At 37.4% G+C, this 24,415-nt stretch overlaps 37 non-coding genes across 37 annotated transcripts; 16 read left to right on the top strand and 21 right to left on the bottom strand.

The window, feature by feature from the left end:
- Positions 1-730: 730 nt before the first annotated feature.
- TRNAM-CAU (transfer RNA methionine (anticodon CAU)) lies at positions 731-803 on the bottom strand. Its single transcript has one exon. It is a non-coding gene; the product is annotated as a tRNA-Met (tRNA).
- A 114-nt stretch (positions 804-917) lies between these two features.
- On the top strand, positions 918-989 carry TRNAE-UUC (transfer RNA glutamic acid (anticodon UUC)). Its single transcript has one exon. It is a non-coding gene; the product is annotated as a tRNA-Glu (tRNA).
- A 776-nt stretch (positions 990-1,765) lies between these two features.
- TRNAV-CAC (transfer RNA valine (anticodon CAC)) lies at positions 1,766-1,838 on the bottom strand. Its single transcript has one exon. It is a non-coding gene; the product is annotated as a tRNA-Val (tRNA).
- Positions 1,839-2,791: 953 nt separating this feature from the next.
- Positions 2,792-2,864, bottom strand: TRNAM-CAU (transfer RNA methionine (anticodon CAU)). Its single transcript has one exon. It is a non-coding gene; the product is annotated as a tRNA-Met (tRNA).
- Positions 2,865-2,978: 114 nt separating this feature from the next.
- On the top strand, positions 2,979-3,050 carry TRNAE-UUC (transfer RNA glutamic acid (anticodon UUC)). The gene has a single exon. It is a non-coding gene; the product is annotated as a tRNA-Glu (tRNA).
- Positions 3,051-3,826: 776 nt separating this feature from the next.
- TRNAM-CAU (transfer RNA methionine (anticodon CAU)) lies at positions 3,827-3,899 on the bottom strand. Its single transcript has one exon. It is a non-coding gene; the product is annotated as a tRNA-Met (tRNA).
- Positions 3,900-4,860: 961 nt separating this feature from the next.
- On the bottom strand, positions 4,861-4,933 carry TRNAM-CAU (transfer RNA methionine (anticodon CAU)). Its single transcript has one exon. It is a non-coding gene; the product is annotated as a tRNA-Met (tRNA).
- A 1,142-nt stretch (positions 4,934-6,075) lies between these two features.
- TRNAE-UUC (transfer RNA glutamic acid (anticodon UUC)) lies at positions 6,076-6,147 on the top strand. Its single transcript has one exon. It is a non-coding gene; the product is annotated as a tRNA-Glu (tRNA).
- A 774-nt stretch (positions 6,148-6,921) lies between these two features.
- Positions 6,922-6,994, bottom strand: TRNAM-CAU (transfer RNA methionine (anticodon CAU)). Its single transcript has one exon. It is a non-coding gene; the product is annotated as a tRNA-Met (tRNA).
- A 114-nt stretch (positions 6,995-7,108) lies between these two features.
- On the top strand, positions 7,109-7,180 carry TRNAE-UUC (transfer RNA glutamic acid (anticodon UUC)). The gene has a single exon. It is a non-coding gene; the product is annotated as a tRNA-Glu (tRNA).
- Positions 7,181-7,956: 776 nt separating this feature from the next.
- On the bottom strand, positions 7,957-8,029 carry TRNAV-CAC (transfer RNA valine (anticodon CAC)). The gene has a single exon. It is a non-coding gene; the product is annotated as a tRNA-Val (tRNA).
- Positions 8,030-8,982: 953 nt separating this feature from the next.
- TRNAM-CAU (transfer RNA methionine (anticodon CAU)) lies at positions 8,983-9,055 on the bottom strand. The gene has a single exon. It is a non-coding gene; the product is annotated as a tRNA-Met (tRNA).
- Positions 9,056-9,169: 114 nt separating this feature from the next.
- TRNAE-UUC (transfer RNA glutamic acid (anticodon UUC)) lies at positions 9,170-9,241 on the top strand. The gene has a single exon. It is a non-coding gene; the product is annotated as a tRNA-Glu (tRNA).
- A 776-nt stretch (positions 9,242-10,017) lies between these two features.
- On the bottom strand, positions 10,018-10,090 carry TRNAM-CAU (transfer RNA methionine (anticodon CAU)). The gene has a single exon. It is a non-coding gene; the product is annotated as a tRNA-Met (tRNA).
- A 961-nt stretch (positions 10,091-11,051) lies between these two features.
- TRNAM-CAU (transfer RNA methionine (anticodon CAU)) lies at positions 11,052-11,124 on the bottom strand. Its single transcript has one exon. It is a non-coding gene; the product is annotated as a tRNA-Met (tRNA).
- Positions 11,125-12,266: 1,142 nt separating this feature from the next.
- On the top strand, positions 12,267-12,338 carry TRNAE-UUC (transfer RNA glutamic acid (anticodon UUC)). Its single transcript has one exon. It is a non-coding gene; the product is annotated as a tRNA-Glu (tRNA).
- A 775-nt stretch (positions 12,339-13,113) lies between these two features.
- On the bottom strand, positions 13,114-13,186 carry TRNAM-CAU (transfer RNA methionine (anticodon CAU)). The gene has a single exon. It is a non-coding gene; the product is annotated as a tRNA-Met (tRNA).
- A 114-nt stretch (positions 13,187-13,300) lies between these two features.
- TRNAE-UUC (transfer RNA glutamic acid (anticodon UUC)) lies at positions 13,301-13,372 on the top strand. Its single transcript has one exon. It is a non-coding gene; the product is annotated as a tRNA-Glu (tRNA).
- A 1,295-nt stretch (positions 13,373-14,667) lies between these two features.
- On the bottom strand, positions 14,668-14,740 carry TRNAM-CAU (transfer RNA methionine (anticodon CAU)). The gene has a single exon. It is a non-coding gene; the product is annotated as a tRNA-Met (tRNA).
- A 114-nt stretch (positions 14,741-14,854) lies between these two features.
- TRNAE-UUC (transfer RNA glutamic acid (anticodon UUC)) lies at positions 14,855-14,926 on the top strand. The gene has a single exon. It is a non-coding gene; the product is annotated as a tRNA-Glu (tRNA).
- Positions 14,927-15,703: 777 nt separating this feature from the next.
- Positions 15,704-15,776, bottom strand: TRNAM-CAU (transfer RNA methionine (anticodon CAU)). The gene has a single exon. It is a non-coding gene; the product is annotated as a tRNA-Met (tRNA).
- A 114-nt stretch (positions 15,777-15,890) lies between these two features.
- Positions 15,891-15,962, top strand: TRNAE-UUC (transfer RNA glutamic acid (anticodon UUC)). The gene has a single exon. It is a non-coding gene; the product is annotated as a tRNA-Glu (tRNA).
- A 778-nt stretch (positions 15,963-16,740) lies between these two features.
- TRNAM-CAU (transfer RNA methionine (anticodon CAU)) lies at positions 16,741-16,813 on the bottom strand. The gene has a single exon. It is a non-coding gene; the product is annotated as a tRNA-Met (tRNA).
- Positions 16,814-16,927: 114 nt separating this feature from the next.
- On the top strand, positions 16,928-16,999 carry TRNAE-UUC (transfer RNA glutamic acid (anticodon UUC)). Its single transcript has one exon. It is a non-coding gene; the product is annotated as a tRNA-Glu (tRNA).
- A 776-nt stretch (positions 17,000-17,775) lies between these two features.
- Positions 17,776-17,848, bottom strand: TRNAM-CAU (transfer RNA methionine (anticodon CAU)). Its single transcript has one exon. It is a non-coding gene; the product is annotated as a tRNA-Met (tRNA).
- Positions 17,849-17,962: 114 nt separating this feature from the next.
- Positions 17,963-18,034, top strand: TRNAE-UUC (transfer RNA glutamic acid (anticodon UUC)). Its single transcript has one exon. It is a non-coding gene; the product is annotated as a tRNA-Glu (tRNA).
- A 777-nt stretch (positions 18,035-18,811) lies between these two features.
- Positions 18,812-18,884, bottom strand: TRNAM-CAU (transfer RNA methionine (anticodon CAU)). The gene has a single exon. It is a non-coding gene; the product is annotated as a tRNA-Met (tRNA).
- Positions 18,885-18,998: 114 nt separating this feature from the next.
- On the top strand, positions 18,999-19,070 carry TRNAE-UUC (transfer RNA glutamic acid (anticodon UUC)). Its single transcript has one exon. It is a non-coding gene; the product is annotated as a tRNA-Glu (tRNA).
- Positions 19,071-19,847: 777 nt separating this feature from the next.
- On the bottom strand, positions 19,848-19,920 carry TRNAM-CAU (transfer RNA methionine (anticodon CAU)). Its single transcript has one exon. It is a non-coding gene; the product is annotated as a tRNA-Met (tRNA).
- A 114-nt stretch (positions 19,921-20,034) lies between these two features.
- Positions 20,035-20,106, top strand: TRNAE-UUC (transfer RNA glutamic acid (anticodon UUC)). Its single transcript has one exon. It is a non-coding gene; the product is annotated as a tRNA-Glu (tRNA).
- Positions 20,107-20,882: 776 nt separating this feature from the next.
- TRNAM-CAU (transfer RNA methionine (anticodon CAU)) lies at positions 20,883-20,955 on the bottom strand. The gene has a single exon. It is a non-coding gene; the product is annotated as a tRNA-Met (tRNA).
- A 962-nt stretch (positions 20,956-21,917) lies between these two features.
- TRNAM-CAU (transfer RNA methionine (anticodon CAU)) lies at positions 21,918-21,990 on the bottom strand. The gene has a single exon. It is a non-coding gene; the product is annotated as a tRNA-Met (tRNA).
- A 114-nt stretch (positions 21,991-22,104) lies between these two features.
- TRNAE-UUC (transfer RNA glutamic acid (anticodon UUC)) lies at positions 22,105-22,176 on the top strand. The gene has a single exon. It is a non-coding gene; the product is annotated as a tRNA-Glu (tRNA).
- Positions 22,177-22,952: 776 nt separating this feature from the next.
- On the bottom strand, positions 22,953-23,025 carry TRNAM-CAU (transfer RNA methionine (anticodon CAU)). The gene has a single exon. It is a non-coding gene; the product is annotated as a tRNA-Met (tRNA).
- A 114-nt stretch (positions 23,026-23,139) lies between these two features.
- Positions 23,140-23,211, top strand: TRNAE-UUC (transfer RNA glutamic acid (anticodon UUC)). Its single transcript has one exon. It is a non-coding gene; the product is annotated as a tRNA-Glu (tRNA).
- A 776-nt stretch (positions 23,212-23,987) lies between these two features.
- Positions 23,988-24,060, bottom strand: TRNAM-CAU (transfer RNA methionine (anticodon CAU)). The gene has a single exon. It is a non-coding gene; the product is annotated as a tRNA-Met (tRNA).
- Positions 24,061-24,174: 114 nt separating this feature from the next.
- Positions 24,175-24,246, top strand: TRNAE-UUC (transfer RNA glutamic acid (anticodon UUC)). The gene has a single exon. It is a non-coding gene; the product is annotated as a tRNA-Glu (tRNA).
- The last annotated feature ends 169 nt before the right edge of the window (positions 24,247-24,415 follow it).

Here is a 24,415-nt window from a genome sequence, read left to right on the forward strand (position 1 = left end):
AAAACGAATAGTTGTAGCCAGATGTTTCCTTGTGTCTGATGTGGTTCCAATTGCAGACGTGATCCACTGCTACTAATTGTGACAAGGTTTTGGGCAACTGCTGTGCCATTATCATTGGCCTTATCACAGGTAAAATTTCCAGGTATTATGAAACTGTGAGAAATGGGCTCTCTGAGGACAAAAATCACAAAGAATAGAACAATGCATTATGCTCCCCTTTTCCATCATTGATTCCAGCTGTATGAAAAATAAAATAAAAAAATGTTACAAATGTGTCAAGTGATCTGAAAACACCTTTTCCATTAGTTATGGTCTAAAATCCTTTGGCGTTAAAACAAATTTACAGATGTTAACTCCTGTTATAAAGAGAAAATTCCTTCAATCCGGATAGGTGTTCTGGCAACTTTACAAGAAACAGAGTTTTAACTCTCAAGTTACAATGCACTGTTCTGAGGACAACAGTCATGACAAATAGAATGAAAAATGCTTTATGCTTTTTTCCCCCTAAATGGGTACATCTTGGATGAGTTATTTGACATCTTTTCTTTTATTGCTGGTCTGAAATCTTTTATAGGTCAGGTGAATTATTAAAGCTTATCTGCAATTATAAACAGATGACACAACTCTTTCTGAAAGGTAACATTTTGATGCTATCAGTCTAGTTTGTTAGAAACAGGACTGCATCTCTCATATTGCAATGCCATGCTCCCAAAATAGACATCGATAAAAATGCCCTGTGTGAGGCTTGAACTCACGACCTTCAGGTTATGAGACTGACGCGCTACCAACTGCGCTAACAAGGCAACTGTAGCCTTAGATTTGGATTAGAAAATGTGAGGCATTTTGGTTTAACAAATTTCCGATATCAGTAAAAATGTTTTCCTTGTATGAAACTTTGAAGGAGATTTATTTCAGCTTCCCATATGGTCTAGCGGTAAGGATTCCTGGTTTTCATCCAGGCGGCCCGGGTTCGACTCCCGGTATGGGAATAGAATCTTATTGTTGTTTCTAAACAGATTCAAAAGCAGAGGAACAAAAACTAATAGTTGTAGCCAGATGTTTCCTTGTGTCTGATGTGGTTCCAATTGCAGACGTGATCCACTGCTACTAATTGTGACAAGGTTTTGGGCAACTCTGTGCCATTATCATTGGCCTTATCACAGGTAAAATTTCCAGGTATTATGAAACTGTGAGAAATGGGCTCTCTGAGGACAAAAATCACAAAGAATAGAACAATGCATTATGCTCCCCTTTTCCATCATTGATTCCAGCTGCATGAAAAATAAAATAAAAAAATGTTACAAATGTGTCAAGTGATCTGAAAACAGCTTTTCCATTAGTTATGGTCTAAAATCCTTTGGCGTTAAAACAAATTTACAGATGTTTACTCCTGTTATAAAGAGAAAATTCCTTCAATCCGGATAGGTGTTCTGGCAACTTTACAAGAAACAGAGTTTTAACTCTCAAGTTCCAATACACTGTTCTGAGGACTACAGTCATGACAAATAGAATGAAAAATGCTTTATGCTTGTTTTCCCCTAAATGGGGTAGATCTTGGATGAGTTATTTGACATCTTTCCTTTTATTGCTGGTCTGAAATCTTTTATAGGTCAGGTGAATTATTAAAGCTTATCTGCAATTATAAACAGATGACACAACTCTTTCTGAAAGGTAACATTTTGATGCAATCAGTCTAGTTTGTTAGAAACAGGACTGCATCTCTCATATTGTAATGCCATGCTCCCAAAACAGACATCAATAAAAATACCCTGTGTGAGGCTTGAACTCACGACCTTCAGATTGTGAGACTGACGCGCTACCAACTGCGCTAACAAGGCAACTGTAGCCTTAGATTTGGATTAGAAAAGGTGAGGCATTTTGGTTTAACAAATTTCCGATATCAGTAAAAATGTTTTCCTTGTATGAAACTTTGAAGGAGATTTATTTCAGCTTCCCATATGGTCTAGAGGTAAGGATTCCTGGTTTTGGCCCGGGTTCGACTCCCGGTATGGGAATGGAATCTTATTGTTGTTTCTAAACAGATTCAAAAGCAGAGGAACAAAAACTAATAGTTGTAGCCAGATGTTTCCTTGTGTCTGATGTGGTTCCAATTGCAGACGTGATCCACTGCTACTAATTGTGATGAGGTTTTGGGCAACTGCTGTGCCATTATCATTGTCCTTATCACAGGTAAAATTTCTAGGTATTATGAAACTGTGAGAAATGGGCTCTCTGAGGACAAAAATCACAAAGAATAGAACAATGCATTATGCTCCCCTTTTCCATCATTGATTCCAGCTGCATGAAAAATAAAATAAAAAAATGTTACAAATGTGTCAAGTGATCTGAAAACACCTTTTCCATTAGTTATGGTCTAAAATCCTTTGGCGTTAAAACAAATTTACAGATGTTAAGTCCTGTTATAAAGAGAAAATTCCTTCAATCCGGATAGGTGTTCTGGCAACTTTACAAGAAACAGAGTTTTAACTCTCAAGTTACAATGCACTGTTCTGAGGACAGCAGTCATGACAAATAGAATGAAACATGCTTTATGCTTTTTTTCCCCTAAATGGGTACATCTTGGATGAGTTATTTGACATCTTTTCTTTTATTGCTGGTCTGAAATCTTTTATAGGTCAGGTGAATTATTAAAGCTTATCTGCAATTATAAACAGATGACCCAACTCTTTCTGAAAGGTAACATTTTGATGCTATCAGTCTAGTTTGTTAGAAACAGGACTGCATCTCTCATATTGCAATGCCATGCTCCCAAAATAGACATCAATAAAAATGCCCTGTGTGAGGCTTGAACTCACGACATTCAGATTATGAGACTGACACGCTACCAACTGCACTAACAAGGCAACTGTAGTCTTATTTTTGGATTAAAAAAGGTGAGGCATTTTGGATTAACAAATTTCCTATATCAGTAAAAATGTTTTCCTTGTATGAAACTTTGAAGGAGATTTACTTCAGCTTCCCATATGGTCTAGCGGTAAGGATTCCTGGTTTTCACCCAGGCGGCCTAGGTTCGACTCCCGGTATGGGAATAGAATCTTATTGTTGTTTCTAAACAGATTCAAAAGCAGAGGAACAAAAACTAATAGTTGTAGCCAGATGTTTCCTTGTGTCTGATGTGGTTCCAATTGCAGACGTGATCCACTGCTACTAATTGTGACAAGGTTTTGGGCAACTCTGTGCCATTATCATTGGCCTTATCACAGGTAAAATTTCCAGGTATTATGAAACTGTGAGAAATGGGCTCTCTGAGGACAAAAATCACAAAGAATAGAACAATGCATTATGCTCCCCTTTTCCATCATTGATTCCAGCTGCATGAAAAATAAAATAAAAAAATGTTACAAATGTGTCAAGTGATCTGAAAACACCTTTTCCATTAGTTATGGTCTAAAATCCTTTGGCGTTAAAACAAATTTACAGATGTTAATTCCTGTTATAAAGAGAAAATTCCTTCAATCCGGATAGGTGTTCTGGCAACTTTACAAGAAACAGAGTTTTAACTCTCAAGTTACAATGCACTGTTCTGAGGACAACAGTCATGACAAATAGAATGAAAAATGCTTTATGCTTTTTTTCCCCTAAATGGGTACATCTTGGATGAGTTAATTGACATCTTTTCTTTTATTGCTGGTCTGAAATCTTTTATAGGTCAGGTGAATTATTAAAGCTTATCTGCAATTATAAACAGATGACACAACTCTTTCTGAAAGGTAACATTTTTTATGCTATCAGTCTAGTTTGTTAGAAACAGGACTGCATCTCTCATATTGCAATGCCATGCTCCCAAAATAGACATCAATAAAAATGCCCTGTGTGAGGCTTGAACTCACGACCTTCAGATTATGAGACTGACGCGCTACTAACTGCGCTAACAAGGAAACTGTAGGCTTATTTTTGGATTAGAAAAGGTGAGATATTTTGGATTAACAAATTTCCTATATCAGTAAAAATGTTTTCCTTGTATGAAACTTTGAAGGAGATTTACTTCAGCTTCCCATATTGTCTAGCGGTAAGGATTCCTGGTTTTCACCCAGGCGGCCTAGGTTCGACTCCCGGTATGGGAATGGAATCTTATTGTTGTTTCTAAACAGATTCAAAAGCAGAGGAATTCAAACTAATAGTTGTAGCCAGATGTTTCCTTGTGTCTGATGTGGTTCCAATTGCAGACGTGATCCACTGCTACTAATTGTGACAAGGTTTTGGGCAACTCTGTGCCATTATCATTGGCCTTATCACAGGTAAAATTTCCAGGTATTATGAAACTGTGAGAAATGGGCTCTCTGAGGACAAAAATCACAAAGAATAGAACAATGCATTATGCTCCCCTTTTCCATCATTGATTCCAGCTGTATGAAAAATAAAATAAAAAAATGTTACAAATGTGTCAAGTGATCTGAAAACACCTTTTCGATTAGTTATGGTCTAAAATCCTTTGGCGTTAAAACAAATTTACAGATGTTAACTCCTGTTATAAAGAGAAAATTCCTTCAATCCGGAGAGGTGTTCTGGCAACTTTACAAGAAACTGAGTTTTAACTCTCAAGTTACAATGCACTGTTCTGAGGACAACAGTCATGACAAATAGAATGAAAAATGCTTTATGCTTTTTTTCCCCTAAATGGGTACATCTTGGATGAGTTATTTGACATCTTTTCTTTTATTGCTGGTCTGAAATCTTTTATAGGTCAGGTGAATTATTAAAGCTTATCTGCAATTATAAACAGATGACACAACTCTTTCTGAAAGGTAACATTTTGATGCTATCAGTCTAGTTTGTTAGAAACAGGACTGCATCTCTCATATTGCAATGCCATGCTCCCAAAATAGACATCAATAAAAATGCCCTGTGTGAGGCTTGAACTCACGACCTTCAGATTATGAGACTGACGCGCTACCAACTGCGCTAACAAGGCAACTGTAGGCTTATTTTTGGATTAGAAAAGGTGAGGCATTTTGGATTAACAAATTTCCTATATCAGTAAAAATGTTTTCCTTGTATGAAACTTTGAAGGAGATTTATTTCAGCTTCCCATATGGTCTAGCAGTAAGGATTCCTGGTTTTCACCCTGGTGGCCTGTGTTCGACTCCCGGTATGTGAATGGAATCTTATTGTTGTTTCTAAACAGATTCAAAAGCAGAGGAACAAAAACTAATAGTTGTAGCCAGATGTTTCCTTGTGTCTGATGTGGTTCCAATTGCAGACGTGATCCACTGCTACTAATTGTGACAAGGTTTTGGGCAACTGCTGTGCCATTATCATTGGCCTTATCAAAGGTAAAATTTCCAGGTATTATGAAACTGTGAGAAATGGGCTCTCTGAGGACAAAAATCACAAAGAATAGAACAATGCATTATGCTCCCCTTTTCCATCATTGAATTCAGCTGCATGAAAAATAAAATAAAAAAATGTTACAAATGTGTCAAGTGATCTGAAAACACCTTTTCCATTAGTTATGGTCTAAAATCCTTTGGCGTTAAAACAAATTTACAGATGTTAAGTCCTGTTATAAAGAGAAAATTCCTTCAATCCGGATAGGTGTTCTGGCAACTTTACAAGAAACAGAGTTTTAACTCTCAAGTTCCAATGCACTGTTCTGAGGACTACAGTCATGACAAATAGAATGAAAAATGCTTTATGCTTGTTTTCCCCTAAATGGGGTAGATCTTGGATGAGTTATTTGACATCTTTTCTTTTATTGCTGGTCTGAAATCTTTTATAGGTCAGGTGAATTATTAAAGCTTATCTGCAATTATAAACAGATGACACAACTCTTTCTGAAAGGTAACATTTTGATGCAATCAGTCTAGTTTGTTAGAAACAGGACTGCATCTCTCATATTGTAATGCCATGCTCCCAAAACAGACATCAATAAAAATGCCCTGTGTGAGGCTTGACCTTCAGATTATGAGACTGACGCGCTACCAACTGCGCTAACAAGGCAACTGTAGCCTTAGATTTGGATTAGAAAAGGTGAGGCATTTTGGTTTAACAAATTTCCGATATCAGTAAAAATGTTTTCCTTGTATGAAACTTTGAAGGAGATTTATTTCAGCTTCCCATATGGTCTAGCGGTAAGGATTCCTGGATTTCACCCAGGCGGCCTGGGTTCGACTCCCGGTATGGGAATGGAATCTTATTGTTTCTAAACAGATTCAAAAGCAGAGAAACAAAAACTAATAGTTGTAGCCAGATGTTTCCTTGTGTCTGATGTGGTTCCAATTGCAGACATGATCCACTGCTACTAATTGAGATGAGGTTTTGGGCAACTGCTGTGCCATTATCATTGTCCTTATCACAGGTAAAATTTCTAGGTATTATGAAACTGTGAGAAATGGGCTCTCTGAGGACAAAAATCACAAAGAATAGAACAATGCATTATGCTCCCCTTTTCCATCATTGATTCCAGCTGCATGAAAAATAAAATAAAAAAATGTTACAAATGTGTCAAGTGATCTGAAAACAGCTTTTCCATTAGTTATGGTCTAAAATCCTTTGGCGTTAAAACAAATTTACAGATGTTAACTCCTGTTATAAAGAGAAAATTCCTTCAATCCGGATAGGTGTTCTGGCAACTTTACAAGAAACAGAGTTTTAACTCTCAAGTTCCAATACACTGTTCTGAGGACTACAGTCATGACAAATAGAATGAAAAATGCTTTATGCTTGTTTTCCCCTAAATGGGGTAGATCTTGGATGAGTTATTTGACATCTTTTCTTTTATTGCTGGTCTGAAATCTTTTATAGGTCAGGTGAATTATTAAAGCTTATCTGCAATTATAAACAGATGACACAACTCTTTCTGAAAGGTAACATTTTGATGCAATCAGTCTAGTTTGTTAGAAACAGGACTGCATCTCTCATATTGTAATGCCATGCTCCCAAAACAGACATCAATAAAAATGCCCTGTGTGAGGCTTGAACTCACGACCTTCAGATTATGAGACTGACGCGCTACCAACTGCGCTAACAAGGCAACTGTAGCCTTAGATTTGGATTAGAAAATGTGAGGCATTTTGGTTTAACAAATTTCCGATATCAGTAAAAATGTTTTCCTTGTATGAAACTTTGAAGGAGATTTATTTCAGCTTCCCATATGGTCTAGCGGTAAGGATTCCTGGTTTTCATCCAGGCGGCCCGGGTTCGACTCCCGGTATGGGAATAGAATCTTATTGTTGTTTCTAAACAGATTCAAAAGCAGAGGAACAAAAACTAATAGTTGTAGCCAGATGTTTCCTTGTGTCTGATGTGGTTCCAATTGCAGACGTGATCCACTGCTACTAATTGTGACAAGGTTTTGGGCAACTCTGTGCCATTATCATTGGCCTTATCACAGGTAAAATTTCCAGGTATTATGAAACTGTGAGAAATGGGCTCTCTGAGGACAAAAATCACAAAGAATAGAACAATGCATTATGCTCCCCTTTTCCATCATTGATTCCAGCTGCATGAAAAATAAAATAAAAAAATGTTACAAATGTGTCAAGTGATCTGAAAACAGCTTTTCCATTAGTTATGGTCTAAAATCCTTTGGCGTTAAAACAAATTTACAGATGTTAACTCCTGTTATAAAGAGAAAATTCCTTCAATCCGGATAGGTGTTCTGGCAACTTTACAAGAAACAGAGTTTTAACTCTCAAGTTCCAATACACTGTTCTGAGGACTACAGTCATGACAAATAGAATGAAAAATGCTTTATGCTTGTTTTCCCCTAAATGGGGTAGATCTTGGATGAGTTATTTGACATCTTTCCTTTTATTGCTGGTCTGAAATCTTTTATAGGTCAGGTGAATTATTAAAGCTTATCTGCAATTATAAACAGATGACACAACTCTTTCTGAAAGGTAACATTTTGATGCAATCAGTCTAGTTTGTTAGAAACAGGACTGCATCTCTCATATTGTAATGCCATGCTCCCAAAACAGACATCAATAAAAATACCCTGTGTGAGGCTTGAACTCACGACCTTCAGATTGTGAGACTGACGCGCTACCAACTGCGCTAACAAGGCAACTGTAGCCTTAGATTTGGATTAGAAAAGGTGAGGCATTTTGGTTTAACAAATTTCCGATATCAGTAAAAATGTTTTCCTTGTATGAAACTTTGAAGGAGATTTATTTCAGCTTCCCATATGGTCTAGAGGTAAGGATTCCTGGTTTTGGCCCGGGTTCGACTCCCGGTATGGGAATGGAATCTTATTGTTGTTTCTAAACAGATTCAAAAGCAGAGGAACAAAAACTAATAGTTGTAGCCAGATGTTTCCTTGTGTCTGATGTGGTTCCAATTGCAGACGTGATCCACTGCTACTAATTGTGATGAGGTTTTGGGCAACTGCTGTGCCATTATCATTGTCCTTATCACAGGTAAAATTTCTAGGTATTATGAAACTGTGAGAAATGGGCTCTCTGAGGACAAAAATCACAAAGAATAGAACAATGCATTATGCTCCCCTTTTCCATCATTGATTCCAGCTGCATGAAAAATAAAATAAAAAAATGTTACAAATGTGTCAAGTGATCTGAAAACACCTTTTCCATTAGTTATGGTCTAAAATCCTTTGGCGTTAAAACAAATTTACAGATGTTAAGTCCTGTTATAAAGAGAAAATTCCTTCAATCCGGATAGGTGTTCTGGCAACTTTACAAGAAACAGAGTTTTAACTCTCAAGTTACAATGCACTGTTCTGAGGACAGCAGTCATGACAAATAGAATGAAACATGCTTTATGCTTTTTTTCCCCTAAATGGGTACATCTTGGATGAGTTATTTGACATCTTTTCTTTTATTGCTGGTCTGAAATCTTTTATAGGTCAGGTGAATTATTAAAGCTTATCTGCAATTATAAACAGATGACCCAACTCTTTCTGAAAGGTAACATTTTGATGCTATCAGTCTAGTTTGTTAGAAACAGGACTGCATCTCTCATATTGCAATGCCATGCTCCCAAAATAGACATCAATAAAAATGCCCTGTGTGAGGCTTGAACTCACGACATTCAGATTATGAGACTGACACGCTACCAACTGCACTAACAAGGCAACTGTAGTCTTATTTTTGGATTAAAAAAGGTGAGGCATTTTGGATTAACAAATTTCCTATATCAGTAAAAATGTTTTCCTTGTATGAAACTTTGAAGGAGATTTACTTCAGCTTCCCATATGGTCTAGCGGTAAGGATTCCTGGTTTTCACCCAGGCGGCCTAGGTTCGACTCCCGGTATGGGAATAGAATCTTATTGTTGTTTCTAAACAGATTCAAAAGCAGAGGAACAAAAACTAATAGTTGTAGCCAGATGTTTCCTTGTGTCTGATGTGGTTCCAATTGCAGACGTGATCCACTGCTACTAATTGTGACAAGGTTTTGGGCAACTCTGTGCCATTATCATTGGCCTTATCACAGGTAAAATTTCCAGGTATTATGAAACTGTGAGAAATGGGCTCTCTGAGGACAAAAATCACAAAGAATAGAACAATGCATTATGCTCCCCTTTTCCATCATTGATTCCAGCTGCATGAAAAATAAAATAAAAAAATGTTACAAATGTGTCAAGTGATCTGAAAACACCTTTTCCATTAGTTATGGTCTAAAATCCTTTGGCGTTAAAACAAATTTACAGATGTTAATTCCTGTTATAAAGAGAAAATTCCTTCAATCCGGATAGGTGTTCTGGCAACTTTACAAGAAACAGAGTTTTAACTCTCAAGTTACAATGCACTGTTCTGAGGACAACAGTCATGACAAATAGAATGAAAAATGCTTTATGCTTTTTTTCCCCTAAATGGGTACATCTTGGATGAGTTAATTGACATCTTTTCTTTTATTGCTGGTCTGAAATCTTTTATAGGTCAGGTGAATTATTAAAGCTTATCTGCAATTATAAACAGATGACACAACTCTTTCTGAAAGGTAACATTTTTTATGCTATCAGTCTAGTTTGTTAGAAACAGGACTGCATCTCTCATATTGCAATGCCATGCTCCCAAAATAGACATCAATAAAAATGCCCTGTGTGAGGCTTGAACTCACGACCTTCAGATTATGAGACTGACGCGCTACTAACTGCGCTAACAAGGAAACTGTAGGCTTATTTTTGGATTAGAAAAGGTGAGATATTTTGGATTAACAAATTTCCTATATCAGTAAAAATGTTTTCCTTGTATGAAACTTTGAAGGAGATTTACTTCAGCTTCCCATATTGTCTAGCGGTAAGGATTCCTGGTTTTCACCCAGGCGGCCTAGGTTCGACTCCCGGTATGGGAATGGAATCTTATTGTTGTTTCTAAACAGATTCAAAAGCAGAGGAATTCAAACTAATAGTTGTAGCCAGATGTTTCCTTGTGTCTGATGTGGTTCCAATTGCAGACGTGATCCACTGCTACTAATTGTGACAAGGTTTTGGGCAACTCTGTGCCATTATCATTGGCCTTATCACAGGTAAAATTTCCAGGTATTATGAAACTGTGAGAAATGGGCTCTCTGAGGACAAAAATCACAAAGAATAGAACAATGCATTATGCTCCCCTTTTCCATCATTGATTCCAGCTGTATGAAAAATAAAATAAAAAAATGTTACAAATGTGTCAAGTGATCTGAAAACACCTTTTCGATTAGTTATGGTCTAAAATCCTTTGGCGTTAAAACAAATTTACAGATGTTAACTCCTGTTATAAAGAGAAAATTCCTTCAATCCGGAGAGGTGTTCTGGCAACTTTACAAGAAACTGAGTTTTAACTCTCAAGTTACAATGCACTGTTCTGAGGACAACAGTCATGACAAATAGAATGAAAAATGCTTTATGCTTTTTTTCCCCTAAATGGGTACATCTTGGATGAGTTATTTGACATCTTTTCTTTTATTGCTGGTCTGAAATCTTTTATAGGTCAGGTGAATTATTAAAGCTTATCTGCAATTATAAACAGATGACACAACTCTTTCTGAAAGGTAACATTTTGATGCTATCAGTCTAGTTTGTTAGAAACAGGACTGCATCTCTCATATTGCAATGCCATGCTCCCAAAATAGACATCAATAAAAATGCCCTGTGTGAGGCTTGAACTCACGACCTTCAGATTATGAGACTGACGCGCTACCAACTGCGCTAACAAGGCAACTGTAGGCTTATTTTTGGATTAGAAAAGGTGAGGCATTTTGGATTAACAAATTTCCTATATCAGTAAAAATGTTTTCCTTGTATGAAACTTTGAAGGAGATTTATTTCAGCTTCCCATATGGTCTAGCAGTAAGGATTCCTGGTTTTCACCCTGGTGGCCTGTGTTCGACTCCCGGTATGTGAATGGAATCTTATTGTTGTTTCTAAACAGATTCAAAAGCAGAGGAACAAAAACTAATAGTTGTAGCCAGATGTTTCCTTGTGTCTGATGTGGTTCCAATTGCAGACGTGATCCACTGCTACTAATTGTGACAAGGTTTTGGGCAACTGCTGTGCCATTATCATTGGCCTTATCAAAGGTAAAATTTCCAGGTATTATGAAACTGTGAGAAATGGGCTCTCTGAGGACAAAAATCACAAAGAATAGAACAATGCATTATGCTCCCCTTTTCCATCATTGAATTCAGCTGCATGAAAAATAAAATAAAAAAATGTTACAAATGTGTCAAGTGATCTGAAAACACCTTTTCCATTAGTTATGGTCTAAAATCCTTTGGCGTTAAAACAAATTTACAGATGTTAAATCCTGTTATAAAGAGAAAATTCCTTCAATCCGGATAGGTGTTCTGGCAACTTTACAAGAAACAGAGTTTTAACTCTCAAGTTCCAATGCACTGTTCTGAGGACTACAGTCATGACAAATAGAATGAAAAATGCTTTATGCTTGTTTTCCCCTAAATGGGGTAGATCTTGGATGAGTTATTTGACATCTTTTCTTTTATTGCTGGTCTGAAATCTTTTATAGGTCAGGTGAATTATTAAAGCTTATCTGCAATTATAAACAGATGACACAACTCTTTCTGAAAGGTAACATTTTGATGCAATCAGTCTAGTTTGTTAGAAACAGGACTGCATCTCTCATATTGTAATGCCATGCTCCCAAAACAGACATCAATAAAAATGCCCTGTGTGAGGCTTGACCTTCAGATTATGAGACTGACGCGCTACCAACTGCGCTAACAAGGCAACTGTAGCCTTAGATTTGGATTAGAAAAGGTGAGGCATTTTGGTTTAACAAATTTCCGATATCAGTAAAAATGTTTTCCTTGTATGAAACTTTGAAGGAGATTTATTTCAGCTTCCCATATGGTCTAGCGGTAAGGATTCCTGGATTTCACCCAGGCGGCCCGGGTTCGACTCCCGGTATGGGAATGGAATCTTATTGTTTCTAAACAGATTCAAAAGCAGAGAAACAAAAACTAATAGTTGTAGCCAGATGTTTCCTTGTGTCTGATGTGGTTCCAATTGCAGACATGATCCACTGCTACTAATTGAGATGAGGTTTTGGGCAACTGCTGTGCCATTATCATTGTCCTTATCACAGGTAAAATTTCTAGGTATTATGAAACTGTGAGAAATGGGCTCTCTGAGGACAAAAATCACAAAGAATAGAACAATGCATTATGCTCCCCTTTTCCATCATTGATTCCAGCTGCATGAAAAATAAAATAAAAAAAATGTTACAAATGTGTCAAGTGATCTGAAAACACCTTTTCCATTAGGTATGGTCTAAAATCCTTTGGCGTTAAAACAAATTTACAGATGTTAACTCCTGTTATAAAGAGAAAATTCCTTCAATCCGGATAGGTGTTCTGGCAACTTTACAAGAAACAAAGTTTTAACTCTCAAGTTACAATGCACTGTTCTGAGGACAACAGTCATGACAAATAGAATGAAACATGCTTTATGCTTTTTTTCCCCCTAAATGGGTACATCTTGGATGAGTTATTTGACATCTTTTCTTTTATTGCTGGTCTGAAATCTTTTATAGGTCAGGTGAATTATTAAAGCTTATCTGCAATTATAAACAGATGACACAACTCTTTCTGAAAGGTAGCATTTTGATGCTATCAGTCTAGTTTGTTAGAAACAGGACTGCATCTCTCATATTGCAATGCCATGCTCCCAAAATAGACATCAATAAAAATGCCCTGTGTGAGGCTTGAACTCACGACCTTCAGATGATGAGACTGACGCGCTACCAACTGCGCTAACAAGGCAACTGTAGGCTTATTTTTGGATTAGAAAAGGTGAGGCATTTTGGATTAACAAATTTCCTATATCAGTAAAAATGTTTTCCTTGTATGAAACTTTGAAGGAGATTTGTTTCAGCTTCCCATATGGTCTAGCGTTAAGGATTCCTGGTTTTCACCCAGGTGGCCTGGGTTCGACTCCCGGTATGGGAATGGAATCTTATTGTTGTTTCTAAACAGATTCAAAAGCAGAGGAACAAAAACTAATAGTTGTAGCCAGATGTTTCCTTGTGTCTGATGTGGTTCCAATTGCAGACGTGACCCACTGCTACTAATTGTGACAAGGTTTTGGGCAACTGCTGTGCCATTATCATTGGCCTTATCAAAGGTAAAATTTCCAGGTATTATGAAACTGTGAGAAATGGGCTCTCTGAGGACAAAAATCACAAAGAATAGAACAATGCATTATGCTCCCCTTTTCCATCATTGATTCCAGCTGCATGAAAAATAAAATAAAAAAATGTTACAAATGTGTCAAGTGATCTGAAAACACCTTTTCCATTAGTTATGGTCTAAAATCCTTTGGCGTTAAAACAAATTTACAGATGTTAAGTCCTGTTATAAAGAAAAAATTCCTTAAATCCGGATAGGTGTTCTGGCAACTTTACAAGAAACAGAGGCCCTCATTCCGAGTTGTTCGCTCGGTATTTTTCATCGCATCGCAGTGAAAATCCGCTTAGTACGCATGCGCAATGTTCGCACTGCGACTGCGCCAAGTAACTTTACTATGATGAAAGTATTTTTACTCACGGCTTTTTCTTCGCTCCGGCGATCGTAATGTGATTGACAGGAAATGGGTGTTACTGGGCGGAAACACGGCGTTTCAGGGGCGTGTGGCTGAAAACGCTACCGTTTCCGGAAAAAACGCAGGAGTGGCCGGGGAAACGGTGGGAGTGCCTGGGCGAACGCTGGGTGTGTTTGTGACGTCAACCAGGAACGACAAGCACTGAAATGATCGCACAGGCAGAGTAAGTCTGGAGCTACTCTGAAACTGCTAAGTAGTTAGTAATCGCAATATTGCGAATACATCGGTCGCAATTTGAAGAAGCTAAGATTCACTCCCAGTAGGCGGCGGCTTAGCGTGTGTAACTCTGCTAAATTCGCCTTGCGACCGATCAACTCGGAATGAGGGCCAGAGTTTTAACTCTCAAGTTACAATGCACTGTTCTGAGGACAACAGTCATGACAAATAGAATGAAAAATGCTTTATGCTTTTTTTCCCCTAAATGGGTACATCTTGGATGAGTTATTTGACATCTTTTCTTTTATTGCTGGTCTGAAATCTTTTATAGGTCAAGTGAATTATTAAAGCTTATCTGCAATTATAAACAGATGACACAACTCTTTCTGAAAGGTAACATTTTGATGCTATCAGTCTAATTTGTTAGAAACAGGACTGCATCTCTCATATTGCAATGCCATGCTCCCAAAATAGACATCAATAAAAATGCCCTGTGTGAGGCTTGAACTCACGACCTTCAGATTATGAGACTGACGCGCTACCAACTGCGCTAACAAGGTAACTGTAGTTTTAGATTTGGATTAGAAAAGGTGAGGCATTTTGGTTTAACAAATTTCCTATATCAGTAAAAATGTTTTCCTTGTATGAAACTTTGAAGGAGATTTACTTCAGCTTCCCATATGGTCTAGCGGTAAGGATTTCTGGTTTTCAACCAGGCGGCCCGGGTTCGACTCCCGGTATGGGAATGGAGTCTTATTGTTGTTTCTAAACAGATTCTAAAGCAGAGGAACAAAAACTAATAGTTGTAGCCAGATGTTTCCTTGTGTCTGATGTGGTTCCAATTGCAGACGTGATCCACTGCTACTAATTGTGACAAGGTTTTGGGCAACTGCTGTGCTATTATCATTGGCCTTATCAAAGGTAAAATTTCCAGGTATTATGAAACTGTGAGAAATGGGCTCTCTGAGGACAAAAATCACAAAGAATAGAACAATGCATTATGCTCCCCTTTTCCATCATTGATTGCAGCTGCATGAAAAATAAAATAAAAAAATGTTACAAATGTGTCAAGTGATCTGAAAACACCTTTTCCATTAGTTGTGGTCTAAAATCCTTTGGCGTTAAAACAAATTTACAGATGTTAAGTCCTGTTATAAAGAGAAAATTCCTTCAATCCGGTTAGGTGTTCTGGCAACTTTACAAGAAACAGAGTTTTAACTCTCAAGTTCCAATACACTGTTCTGAGGACTACAGTCATGACAAATAGAATGAAAAATGCTTTATGCTTGTTTTCCCCTAAATGGGGTAGATCTTGGATGAGTTGTTTGACATCTTTTCTTTTATTGCTGGTCTGAAATCTTTTATAGGTCAGGTGAATTATTAAAGCTTATCTGCAATTATAAACAGATGACACAACTCTTTCTGAAAGGTAACATTTTGATGCTATCAGTCTAATTTGTTAGAAACAGGACTGCATCTCTCATATTGCAATGCCATGCTCCCAAAATAGACATCAATAAAAATGCCCTGTGTGAGGCTTGAACTCACGACCTTCAGATTATGAGACTGACGCGCTACCAACTGTGCTAACAAGGTAACTGTAGTTTTAGATTTGGATTAGAAAAGGTGAGGCATTTTGGTTTAACAAATTTCCTATATCAGTAAAAATGTTTTCCTTGTATGAAACTTTGAAGGAGATTTACTTCAGCTTCCCATATGGTCTAGCGGTAAGGATTCCTGGTTTTCACCCAGGCGGCCTGGGTTCGACTCCCGGTATGGGAATGGAATCTTATTGTTGTTTATAAACAGATTCAAAAGCAGAGGAACAAAAACTAATAGTTGTAGCCAGATGTTTCCTTGTGTCTGATGTGGTTCCAATTGCAGACGTGATCCACTGCTACTAATTGTGACGAGGTTTTGAGCAACTGCTGTGCCATTATCATTGGCCTTATCACAGGTAAAATTTCCAGGTATTATGAAACTGTGAGAAATGGGCTCTCTGAGGACAAAAATCACAAAGAATAGAACAATGCATTATGCTCCCCTTTTCCATCATTGATTCCAGCTGCATGAAAAATAAAATAAAAATATGTTACAAATGTGTCAAGTGATCTGAAAACACCTTTTCCATTAGTTATGGTCTAAAATCCTTTGGCGTTAAAACAAATTTACAGATGTTAAGTCCTGTTATAAAGAGAAAATTCCTTCAATCCGGATAGGTGTTCTGGCAACTTTACAAGAAACAGAGTTTTACCTCTCAAGTTACAATGCACTGTTCTGAGGACAACAGTCATGACAAATAGAATGAAAAATGCTTTATGCTTTTTTTTCCCCTAAATGGGGTAGATCTTGGATGAGTTATTTGACATCTTTTCTTTTATTGCTGGTCTGAAAACTTTTATAGGTCAGGTGAATTATTAAAGCTTATCTGCAATTATAAATAGATGACACAACTCTTTCTGAAAGGTAACATTTTGATGCAATCAGTCTAGTTTGTTAGAAACAGGACTGCATCTCTCATATTGCAATGCCATGCCCCCAAAATAGACATCAATAAAAATGCCCTGTGTGAGGCTTGAACTCACGACCTTCAGATTATGAGACTGACGCGCTACCAACTGCGCTAACAAGGCAACTGTAGACTTATTTTTGGATTAGAAAAGGTGAGGCATTTTGGATTAACAAATTTCCTATATCAGTAAAAATGTTTTCCTTGTATGAAACTTTGAAGGAGTTTTATTTCAGCTTCCCATATGGTCTAGTGGTAAGGATTCCTGGTTTTCACCCAGGAGGCCCGGGTTCGACTCCCGGTATGGGAATGCAATCTTATTGTTGTTTCTAAACAGATTCAAAAGCAGAGGAACAAAAACTAATAGTTGTAGCCAGATGTTTCCGTGTGTCTGATGTGGTTCCAATTGCAGATGTGATCCACTGCTACTAATTGTGACAAGGTTTTGAGCAACTGCTGTGCCATTATCATTGGCTTTATCACAGGTAAAATTTCCAGGTATTATGAAACTGTGAGAAATGGGCTCTCTGAGGACAAAAATCACAAAGAATAGAACAATGCATTATGCTCCCCTTTTCCATCATTGATTCCAGCTGCATGAAAAATAAAATAAAAAAATGTTACAAATGTGTCAAGTGATCTGAAAACACATTTTCCATTAGTTATGGTCTAAAATCCTTTGGCGTTAAAACAAATTTACAGATGTTAAGTCCTGTTATAAAGAGAAAATTCCTTCAATCCGGATAGGTGTTCTGGCAACTTTACAAGAAACAGAGTTTTAACTCTCAAGTTACAATGCACTGTTCTGAGGACAACAGGCATGACAAATAGAATGAAAAATGCTTTATGCTTTTTTTCCCCTAAATGGGTACATCTTGGATGAGTTATTTGACATCTTTTCTTTTATTGCTGGTCTGAAATCTTTTAAAGGTCAGGTGAATTATTAAAGCTTATCTGCAATTATAAACAGATGACACAACTCTTTCTGAAAGGTAACATTTTGATGCTATCAGTCTAGTTTGTTAGAAACAGGACTGCATCTCTCATATTGCAATGCCATGCTCCCAAAATAGACATCAATAAAAATGCCCTGTGTGAGGCTTGAACTCACGACCTTCAGATTATGAGACTGACGCGCTACCAACTGCGCTAACAAGGCAACTGTAGCCTAAGATTTGGATTAGATAAGGTGAGGCATTTTGGTTTAACAAATTTCCGATATCAGTAAAAATGTTTTCCTTGTATGAAACTTTGAAGGAGATTTACTTCAGCTTCCCATATGGTCTAGCGGTAAGGATTCCTGGTTTTCACCCAGGAGGCCCGGGTTCGACTCCCGGTATGGGAATGGAATCTTATTGTTGTTTCTAAACAGATTCAAAAGCAGAGGAACAAAAACTAATAGTTGTAGCCAGATGTTTCCGTGTGTCTGATGTGGTTCCAATTGCAGACGTGATCCACTGCTACTAATTGTGATGAGGTTTTGGGCAACTGCTGTGCCATTATCGTTGGCCTTATCACAGGTAAAATTTCTAGGTATTATGAAACTGTGAGTAATGGGCTCTCTGAGGACAAAAATCACAAAGAATAGAACAATGCATTATGCTCCCCTTTTCCATCATTGATTGCAGCTGCATGAAAAATAAAATAAAAAAATGTTACAAATGTGTCAAGTGATCTGAAAACACCTTTTCCATTAGTTGTGGTCTAAAATCCTTTGGCGTTAAAACAAATTTACAGATGTTAAGTCCTGTTATAAAGAGAAAATTCATTCAATCCGGATAGGTGTTCTTGCAACTTTACAAGAAACAGAGTTTTAACTCTCAAGTTCCAATACACTGTTCTGAGGACTACAGTCATGACAAATAGAATGAAAAATGCTTTATGCTTGTTTTCCCCTAAATGGGGTACATCTTGGATGAGTTATTTGACATCTTTTCTTTTATTGCTGGTCTGAAATCTTTTATAGGTCAGGTGAATTATTAAAGCTTATCTGCAATTATAAACAGATGACACAACTCTTTCTGAAAGGTAACATTTTGATGCTATCAGTCTAGTTTGTTAGAAACAGGACTGCATCTCTCATATTGCAATGCCATGCTCCCAAAATAGACATCAATAAAAATGCCCTGTGTCAGGCTTGAACTCACGACCTTCAGATTATGAGACTGACACGCTACCAACTGCGCTAACAAGGCAACTGTAGACTTATTTTTGGATTAGAAAAGGTGAGGCATTTTGGATTAACAAATTTCCTATATCAGTAAAAATGTTTTCCTTGTATGAAACTTTGAAGGAGATTTATTTCAGCTTCCCATATGGTCTAGCGGTAAGGATTCCTGGTTTTCACCCAGGCGGCCCGGGTTTGACTCCCGGTATAGGAATGGAATCTTATTGTTGTTTCTAAACAGATTCAAAAGCAGAGGAACAAAAACTAATAGTTGTAGCCAGATGTTTCCTTGTGTCTGATGTGGTTCCAATTGCAGACGTGATCCACTGCTACTAATTGTGATGAGGTTTTGGGCAACTGCTGTGCCATTATCATTGGCCTTATCACAGGTAAAATTTCCAGGTATTATGAAACTGTGAGAAATGGGCTCTCTGAGGACAAAAATCACAAAGAATAGAACAATGCATTATGCTCCCCTTTTCCATCATTGATTCCAGCTGCATGAAAAATAAAATAAAAAAATGTTACAAATGTGTCAAGTGATCTGAAAACACCTTTTCCATTAGTTATGGTCTAAAATCCTTTGGCGTTAAAACAAATTTACAGATGTTAAGTCCTGTTATAAAGAGAAAATTCCTTCAATCCGGTTAGGTGTTCTGGCAACTTTACAAGAAACAGAGTTTTAACTCTCAAGTTCCAATACACTGTTCTGAGGACTACAGTCATGACAAATAGAATGAAAAATGCTTTATGCTTGTTTTCCCCTAAATGGGGTAGATCTTGGATGAGTTATTTGACATCTTTTCTTTTATTGCTGGTCTGAAATCTTTTATAGGTCAGGTGAATTATTAAAGCTTATCTGCAATTATAAACAGATGACACAACTCTTTCTGAAAGGTAACATTTTGATGCAATCAGTCTAGTTTGTTAGAAACAGGACTGCATCTCTCATATTGTAATGCCATGCTCCCAAAATAGACATCAATAAAAATGCCCTGTGTGAGGCTTGAACTCACGACCTTCAGATTATGAGACTGACGCGCTACCAACTGCGCTAACAAGGCAACTGTAGCCTTAGATTTGGATTAGAAAAGGTGAGGCATTTTGGTTTAACAAATTTCCTATATCAGTAAAAATGTTTTCCTTGTATGAAACTTTGAAGGAGATTTACTTCAGCTTCCCATATGGTCTAGCGGTAAGGATTCCTGGTTTTCACCCAGGCGGCCCGGGTTCGACTCCCGGTATGGGAATGGAATCTTATTGTTGTTTATAAACAGATTCAAAAGCAGAGGAACAAAAACTAATAGTTGTAGCCAGATGTTTCCTTGTGTCTGATGTGGTTCCAATTGCAGACGTGATCCACTGCTACTAATTGTGACAAGGTTTTGAGCAACTGCTGTGCCATTATCATTGGCTTTATCACAGGTAAAATTTCCAGGTATTATGAAACTGTGAGAAATGGGCTCTCTGAGGACAAAAATCACAAAGAATAGAACAATGCATTATGCTCCCCTTTTCCATCATTGATTCCAGCTGCATGAAAAATAAAATAAAAAAATGTTACAAATGTGTCAAGTGATCTGAAAACACCTTTTCCATTAGTTATGGTCTAAAATCCTTTGGCGTTAAAACAAATTTACAGATGTTAAGTCCTGTTATAAAGAGAAAATTCCTTCAATCCGGATAGGTGTTCTGGCAACTTTACAAGAAACAGAGTTTTAACTCTCAAGTTACAATGCACTGTTCTGAGGACAACAGGCATGACAAATAGAATGAAAAATGCTTTATGCTTTTTTTCCCCTAAATGGGTACATCTTGGATGAGTTATTTGACATCTTTTCTTTTATTGCTGGTCTGAAATCTTTTATAGGTCAGGTGAATTATTAAAGCTTATCTGCAATTATAAACAGATGACACAACTCTTTCTGAAAGGTAACATTTTGATGCAATCAGTCTAGTTTGTTAGAAACAGGACTGCATCTCTCATATTGCAATGCCATGCTCCCAAAATAGACATCAATAAAAATGCCCTGTGTGAGGCTTGAACTCACGACCTTCAGATTATGAGACTGACGCGCTACCAACTGCGCTAACAAGGCAACTGTAGCCTAAGATTTGGATTAGATAAGGTGAGGCATTTTGGATTAACAAATTTCCTATATCAGTAAAAATGTTTTCCTTGTATGAAACTTTGAAGGAGTTTTATTTCAGCTTCCCATATGGTCTAGCGGTAAGGATTCCTAGTATTCACCCAGGCGGCCCGGGTTCGACTCCCGGTATGGGAATGGAATCTTATTGTTGTTTCTAAACAGATTCAAAAGCAGAGGAACAAAAACTAATAGTTGTAGCCAGATGTTTCCGTGTGTCTGATGTGGTTCCAATTGCAGACGTGATCCACTGCTACTAATTGTGACAAGGTTTTGAGCAACTGCTGTGCCATTATCATTGGCCTTATCACAGGTAAAATTTCCAGGTATTATGAAACTGTGAGAAATGGGCTCTCTGAGGACAAAAATCACAAAGAATAGAACAATGCATTATGCTCCCCTTTTCCATCATTGATTCCAGCTGCATGAAAAATAAAATAAAAAAATGTTACAAATGTGTCAAGTGATCTGAAAACACCTTTTCCATTAGTTATGGTCTAAAATCCTTTGGCGTTAAAACAAATTTACAGATGTTAAGTCCTGTTTTAAAGAGAAAATTCCTTCAATCCGGATAGGTGTTCTGGCAACTTTACAAGAAACAGAGTTTTAACTCTCAAGTTACAATGCACTGTTCTGAGGACAACAGTCATGACAAATAGAATGAAAAATGCTTTATGCTTTTTTTCCCCTAAATGGGTACATCTTGGATGAGTTATTTGACATCTTTTCTTTTATTGCTGGTCTGAAATCTTTTATAGGTCAGGTGAATTATTAAAGCTTATCTGCAATTATAAACAGATGACACAACTCTTTCTGAAAGGTAACATTTTGATGCAATCAGTCTAGTTTGTTAGAAACAGGACTGCATCTCTCATATTGCAATGCCATGCTCCCAAAATAGACATCATTAAAAATGCCCTGTGTGAGGCTTGAACTCACGACCTTCAGATTATGAGACTGACGCGCTACCAACTGCGCTAACAAGGCAACTGTAGCCTAAGATTTGGATTAGAAAAGGTGAGGCATTTTGGTTTAACAAATTTCCGATATCAGTAAAAATGTTTTCCTTGTATGAAACTTTGAAGAAGATTTATTTCAGCTTCCCATATGGTCTAGCGGTAAGGATTCCTGGTTTTCACCCAGGCGGCCCGGGTTCGACTCCCGGTATGGGAATGGAATCTTATTGTTGTTTCTAAACAGATTCAAAAGCAGAGGAACAAAAACTAATAGTTGTAGCCAGATGTTTCCGTGTGTCTGATGTGGTTCCAATTGCAGATGTGATCCACTGCTACTAATTGTGACAAGGTTTTGAGCAACTGCTGTGCCATTATCATTGGCCTTATCACAGGTAAAATTTCCAGGTATTATGAAACTGTGAGAAATGGGCTCTCTGAGGACAAAAATCACAAAGAATAGAACAATGCATTATGCTCCCCTTTTCCATCATTGATTCCAGCTGCATGAAAAATAAAATAAAAAAATGTTACAAATGTGTCAAGTGATCTGAAAACACCTTTTCCATTAGTTATGGTCTAAAATCCTTTGGCGTTAAAACAAATTTACAGATGTTAAGTCCTGTTATAAAGAGAAAATTCCTTCAATCCGGATAGGTGTTCTGGCAACTTTACAAGAAACAGAGTTTTAACTCTCAAGTTACAATGCACTGTTCTGAGGACAACAGTCATGACAAATAGAATGAAAAATGCTTTATGCTTTTTTTCCCCTAAATGGGTACATCTTGGATGAGTTATTTGACATCTTTTCTTTTATTGCTGGTCTGAAATCTTTTATAGGTCAGGTGAATTATTAAAGCTTATCTGCAATTATAAACAGATGACACAACTCTTTCTGAAAGGTAACATTTTGATACAATCAGTCTAGTTTGTTAGAAACAGGACTGCATCTCTCATATTGCAATGCCATGCTCCCAAAATAGACATCAATAAAAATGCCCTGTGTGAGGCTTGAACTCACGACCTTCAGATTATGAGACTGACGCGCTACCAACTGCGCTAACAAGGCAACTGTAGCCTAAGATTTGGATTAGAAAAGGTGAGGCATTTTGGTTTAACAAATTTCCGATATCAGTAAAAATGTTTTCCTTGTATGAAACTTTGAAGTAGATTTATTTCAGCTTCCCATATGGTCTAGCGGTAAGGATTCCTGGTTTTCACCCAGGCGTCCCGGGTTCGACTCCCGCTATGGGAATGGAATCTTATTGTTGTTTCTAAACAGATTCAAAAGCAGAGGAACTAAAACTAATAGTTGTAGCCAGATGTTTCCTTGTGTCTGATGTGGTTCCAATTGCAGACGTGATCCACTGCTACTAATTGTGACAAGGCTTTGAGCAACTGCTGTGCCATTATCATTGGCCTTATCACAGGTAAAATTTCCAGGTATTATGAAACTGTGAGAAATGGGCTCTCTGAGGACAAAAATCACAAAGAATAGAACAATGCATTATGCTCCCCTTTTCCATCATTGATTCCAGCTGCATGAAAAATAAAATAAAAAAATGTTACAAATGTGTCAAGTGATCTGAAAACACCTTTTCCATTAGTTATGGTCTAAAATCCTTTGGCGTTAAAACAAAGTTACAGATGTTAAGTCCTGTTATAAAGAGAAAATTCCTTCAATCCGGATAGGTGTTCTGGCAACTTTACAAGAAACAGAGTTTTAACTCTCAAGTTACAATGCACTGTTCTGAGGACAACAGTCATGCCAAATAGAATGAAAAATGCTTTATGCTTTTTTTCCCCTAAATGGGTACATCTTGGATGAGTTATTTGACATCTTTTCTTTTATTGCTGGTCTGAAATCTTTTATAGGTCAGGTGAATTATTAAAGCTTATCTGCAATTATAAACAGATGACACAACTCTTTCTGAAAGGTAACATTTTGATGCAATCAGTCTAGTTTGTTAGAAACAGGACTGCATCTCTCATATTGCAATGCCATGCTCCCAAAATAGACATCAATAAAAATGCCCTGTGTGAGGCTTGAACTCACGACCTTCAGATTATGAGACTGACGCGCTACCAACTGCGCTAACAAGGCAACTGTAGGCTTATTTTTGGATTAGAAAAGGTGAGGCATTTTGGATTAACAAATTTCCTATATCAGTAAAAATGTTTTCCTTGTATGAAACTTTGAAGGAGTTTTATTTCAGCTTCCCATATGGTCTAGCGGTAAGGATTCCTGGTTTTCACCCAGGCGGCCCGGGTTCGACTTCCGGTATGGGAATGGAATCTTATTGTTGTTTCTAAACAGATTCAAAAGCAGAGGAACAAAAACTAATAGTTGTAGCCAGATGTTTCCGTGTGTCTGATGTGGTTCCAATTGCAGACGTGATCCACTGCTACTAATTGTGACAAGGTTTTGAGCAACTGCTGTGCCATTATCATTGGCCTTA

This window comes from Pseudophryne corroboree, chromosome 6 (assembly GCF_028390025.1).
Source record: "Pseudophryne corroboree isolate aPseCor3 chromosome 6, aPseCor3.hap2, whole genome shotgun sequence".
NCBI lineage: Eukaryota > Metazoa > Chordata > Amphibia > Anura > Myobatrachidae > Pseudophryne > Pseudophryne corroboree.